This window comes from Carassius carassius, chromosome 45 (genome assembly GCF_963082965.1).
Source record: "Carassius carassius chromosome 45, fCarCar2.1, whole genome shotgun sequence".
Classification (NCBI taxonomy): domain Eukaryota; kingdom Metazoa; phylum Chordata; class Actinopteri; order Cypriniformes; family Cyprinidae; genus Carassius; species Carassius carassius.
The window spans coordinates 26825894-26830893 of record NC_081799.1 but is presented as its reverse complement, the minus strand read 5'-3'; the positions used below and the strand labels follow the sequence as shown (position 1 = coordinate 26830893).

General features: G+C 37.0%; 2 protein-coding genes across 2 annotated transcripts in view; one reads left to right on the top strand and one right to left on the bottom strand.

Moving 5' to 3' along the window:
- pigp (phosphatidylinositol glycan anchor biosynthesis, class P) overlaps positions 1 to 458 on the top strand; it is a 2181-nt gene extending 1723 nt beyond the window's left edge. The window contains exon 4 of the mRNA XM_059538741.1: positions 1 to 458. This exon is cut by the window's left edge and continues 698 nt beyond it. The gene's annotated coding sequence lies outside the window, so the exon portion shown is untranslated.
- A 3961-nt stretch (positions 459 to 4419) lies between these two features.
- Positions 4420 to 5000, bottom strand: part of LOC132127557 (G protein-activated inward rectifier potassium channel 2-like) — a 56085-nt gene continuing 55504 nt past the window's right edge. Inside the window, exon 3 of the mRNA XM_059539468.1 lies at positions 4420 to 5000. This exon is cut by the window's right edge and continues 359 nt beyond it. The gene's annotated coding sequence lies outside the window, so the exon portion shown is untranslated.

Sequence of the window (5000 nt, the reverse complement as noted above, 5' to 3'; positions counted from 1 at the left end):
ACACTGTTGTTACCAATCATCCAGCCAGTTTTAAACTTTACTGTTATTATTATTAATATTAAATGGAGGATGCAAACCCATGTTGAGCAATTCTGTTTTTATTTGTGTTTAGATTTTAACAGAAATTCAAATAACATAGAAATGAAACTCTTAAAGGGACAGTTCATCATTATTCACTCACATTCAAGTTGTTCTAAACTTGCATGGGTTTCTTATACATAAAAAGATATTTTGAAGAACATCGTATTTCCCTCAATGTGGACCATCATCTGTTTAGCTTCAGACCTTCTTCAGAATATCTTGTATGTTCAGCAGAAGAAACTCCTACATGTTTGGAACATCAACCTATCAGTTTTCGGTGAGCTGTCCCTTTAAGGCCGCCCCCAGCAGAGGATCTTCCTGGGATCAGACGTGTGTTTGGTGTTTGATGCTGCAGTGTTTCTGCTCGTCTCGTTCCCGTGGATGTGTTGCACGCTTGGCTCTCAGCTCACTAGTGAGTTCATGTTATAGAAGTGTGACACGATCCCACCAACATCAGACACTAATAAACTGCCCCATGCAGCAACAATTAAATCTCTTCTATCTGCTGTTATGCCCTCATCAATGGCAAAATCATGCATTCATACTTGAACAATTTTTTAGGTTTACATCTTTTAGGCAGTAAATTAATAAAAAAAAAATTTGAGACTCCTGCTGCTGCTGTATTACATAATGAATACAAAATAATATTGTAAAATGCTAAATGTTGTCTCAAGGAGAGATCTCATGCTGCTGTTTCAGTACAATATTAAAACTCATTACTCAAGTCGCTATTTCAGTTATGAGAACAAATCTGTTTAGACGCCAGCATTAGTTTAACTATGATTAATGATCATTATGATTGTTAGACGTGCACAGCTGATAAAAATACATTATAAGAACCTTTCGTTAACATTCACATTAAGTTATGAAAATATTATTTCACAATGTTCTCTGAACATTTAAACAGCCATTGTTTAAAAAATGTTTTAGTTATGTGAACATTGAGGGAACATTACATTGTATCATTTCACAAACTTAAGAATGTTATTTTGAATGTTCTCTGAAACAATTCACATTTAATATCATTAGATGAAGTCCAACTGGAACGTTACATTAAAAACATATGAATATATATATGTTTGAATAATGTTTTTGTGCTATTGTTTGGAGAACATTATTGAAGAGCAGATAACACTGAATGAACGCTCTATGAATATTAATGGAAGAGCATTATTTGATAACTTTGGAGAAGTTTGGCAGAAGATTGTGAGAAGGCTCCTGCAGAGACAGTAAACATGCGTGTGTTAATTAAACATGCTAACCATCATCACTGTAACATTACACACCATTCACACAGAACTCAAACAACTCACTCGTTCACACAGAGAGAAATAACCCAAAGTGCATGTTTAGATATGGTTTATTGATGAGCTTCTTGTGACACAGAGTAATTATCTAAATCAACAAGAAAATCAGAATGAATCGCTGTTGTATGTGCACTAAATCTGAATAAACACTGTATAATGTACCATAGTATGGCTTGTGAAATACGCTTTAGAGAAGGATCCGAAGACATTTAAATTTTCATGTTCATATTCCTGATTTCATATTTCTCAACAGAAATGAAGGAATGCCGTCCCGGTGGATCTGGTGTGACGCGAGACGTGTCTGAATGGCTTTGTATCAGCAGGGCACTTTAAAGGGCACTTCATCAAATGAATGGAGCGCTGAATGTTCCAGGCTTTACTGAGGATTACTGGAGGACACATTCTCTGAAAGAGCTCGTCTGATTCTGTCTGAAGCTCCTCCAGACTGACGAGTTACAGATGAAACCGCTGTGGAAGCTCCAGTCCACCACAGAATAAAACAAGAGTAACTCAAGCCGCTAATCTGAGGAATCAAGCCGCTAATCTAATCTCAGAATTTTGAGATATAAACTAACAAGTCTTAAACAACAAGTCCAAGATTTGAGATATAAACTAACAACATGGGGGGAAAAATCTGAATTTTGACCAAAAAAAAAAAAAAAAAAACATTGTGAGAAAAAAAAATCTGAATTGTACAAAAAAAAAGAAACAAAAACATACACACACAAAAACACAATTGTGAGAAAAGTATCTGAATTTTAACAACAACAACAACAACAAAAAAAGTATAAAAGTGAGAAAAAAATCTGACTTTTGACAAAACACAAAAACAAAACAAAAACAACCTCACATTTAACCAATTCTGAATAGTTAGCTGAAAAGTGGCAGTGGGACAGAGCTTCCACAGACTGTGATGTCATGTGATGTTATTTGATGTGATGTGATGTCATGTGATGTGATGTCATGTGATGTGATGTCATGTGATGTTATTTAATGTGATGTGATGTCATGTGATGTTATTTGATGTTATTTGATGTGATGTCATGTGATATCATGTGATGTGATGTCATGTGATGTTATTTGATGTGATGTCATGTCGTGATGTGATGTCGTGATGTCATGTGATGTGATATCATGTGATGTGATGTCGTTATGTGATGTCATGTGATGTCATTTGATGTGATGTCGTGATGTGATGTCATGTGATGTCGTGATGTTATGTGATGTGATGTCATGTGATATCATGTCATGTGATGTGATGTCGTGATGTAATGTCATGTGATGTCATGTGATGTCGTGATGTTATGTGATGTCATGTCATGTGATGTCGTGATGTGATGTCATGTGATGTAATGTCATGTGATGTCATTTTATGTGATGTCATGTCATGTGATGTTGTGATGTCATGTGATGTCATGTGATGTCGTGTCATGTCATGTGATGTGATGTCATGTGATGTCGTGATGTGATGTCATGTCATGTGATGTGATGTGATGGAGCAGGTGAGTGTTGGCTGTAATGATTCTGATTCGATGGAATGAAAACGAGGCTGCAGAACTCCAGCTCACTGCTCTAAACACATCATGAACATATCACCTCATCATTTATTCAATAAAAACACTCATTTTGTATTTCAAATTCAATTTGTTGAGAGTCTGATCACATGAGTCCAAACAGAGATCCATCCCTGCACATCATGAGTGTGTACAGATCCAGATGCTCTTAGACATGTTTAATGACAACTAACAGAAATATGGTCTAAAAACATTAGGCTGAGATTACCAGTGAGCTATGATAGTGTTACTTCTTAATTCCTTTTAAATGTTCAAAATGTTTCATTTGATCATTTTGCAAACATTACGGAATTGTCACTTTTAAATGTTCTCTGAACATTCTGAAACAAGAACATAAAAAACAAGTTCGATGAACATTCAACTAAAACATTATAGGAAAAACTTCCCATGAATAATGAATGAATCAAATTCCAGTGCAAAAGTTTTGAGGATGTCATTAAAGACCAGATAACTGTGAACAAATGTTCTATTAATATTACTAACAGAACATGTGTTCATAGCTTTGAGAGAAGCTGTAGTTCCCTGTGTTTTCACTGTTATACAGCAGGAGGCGCTCTCACACATCTTCTGACAGAGCGAGGAACACTCACCATCCAAGATGAATCATTATATCTGCCTACAGTTACCCAATCAAAGAAGTGCTTCAGTTTGCTGTGTTAATGACTTCATCTATGTTTTGATCATCGATATAAATCTGATCCAGACATAGTCTTTGACAAAAATGCCATTTTCTCAGCTTTTTGTTCAGTATAGTTTTTTTTTTTCGTTTAATGAAACTTGCTAACTTTAAAGTGTTGATAAAAAAAGTTTAAAAGCAGAGGCGTTGTTCTTTTATGTTGACATTCTCTGCTAAATGACTAAATATTGCATGTTCAGATATTTATTCAAAATATTCTGGGGGCCATGGAAGTTTTGTGAAAGTGATTCATGTTTGGCAGGTAAAGAGTTAAAGTCCTCCACACAATCTGACTTTGCTGATTAGTTAGGGACACTTTATTTACAGTGATATCTTCGACTTAATTGAACTTATACTAATCAAACTGAACTGAGCTCAACTAAATGATGAAAACGGAGTGTTTACTATCGTCCTTCTGCATTATTTCCTGTTTAATACTGTAAAGCTGCTTAAACACGATCTGTATTGTTAAAAGCGCTGTATAAACAAATATCCCTTGACTCGATTCTGTTCACACTACACAACCATGTCAATAAATATCTCCTGGACACTTGTGATTCTGAACGATCATTAACGTCATGATAACTGATTGTCGACGAGCTCCGCTGTGCTTTGGTCTGTGATCTCCATTAAGAGCTGTGTCCATCCCTCACAGCCTCGCTCTCACTGCCGTTAAATCAAACATGTCTGTAATCGTTAATCATGAGGTGTTCGTTAGTGACATGAGGGCTCAGGTCTTTGGTCTCGTGTGCGAGTGAACGCTGATGTGTGTCACGTTCGACTGAACGAACAGAAACACAGAGAGACACACGCAGACGTCTGCACTTCAACTTCATCCAATTATGACCATGAGTTAAAGGAAGAGCAAAGGGAGAGAACGGTCATGGCTGAGGACGGTATGGAAGGTTATTGGAGCGCACACACACACACACACACACACACACAGTCCCATGCAGCAGGTCTTCAGCGAGCTCTAGTATGGCCTACAGTCCTCAAACTCTCAGTCAGTCGACTACAGGACCGTCTGTACATGCGTGGATAAATATGACTCTCGCTATCCCAGAAGGCAAAATATACGACTCTGTGTCGTATCAAACAACCTCACATCTCAAACCCAGCAGATATATACAAAAGATACAAATGCAAATGCCCTAGAATAGATCTATATCATATACACATATAGGAATTCATCTTTGAATTAAAAATCTGAAAATATCATTTCTTATCTTTAAGAAAAAAACTGGTTTCGGGAACCATGCAGTCGCCCGCGCACATCCTTCCGGGCGAGAAAAAGAGAAAAAGCGCGTGAGATGGGGTCCGTGTCCCGCCTCGGGGCGCTTTCCTGAGGTGACCTCTGACCTC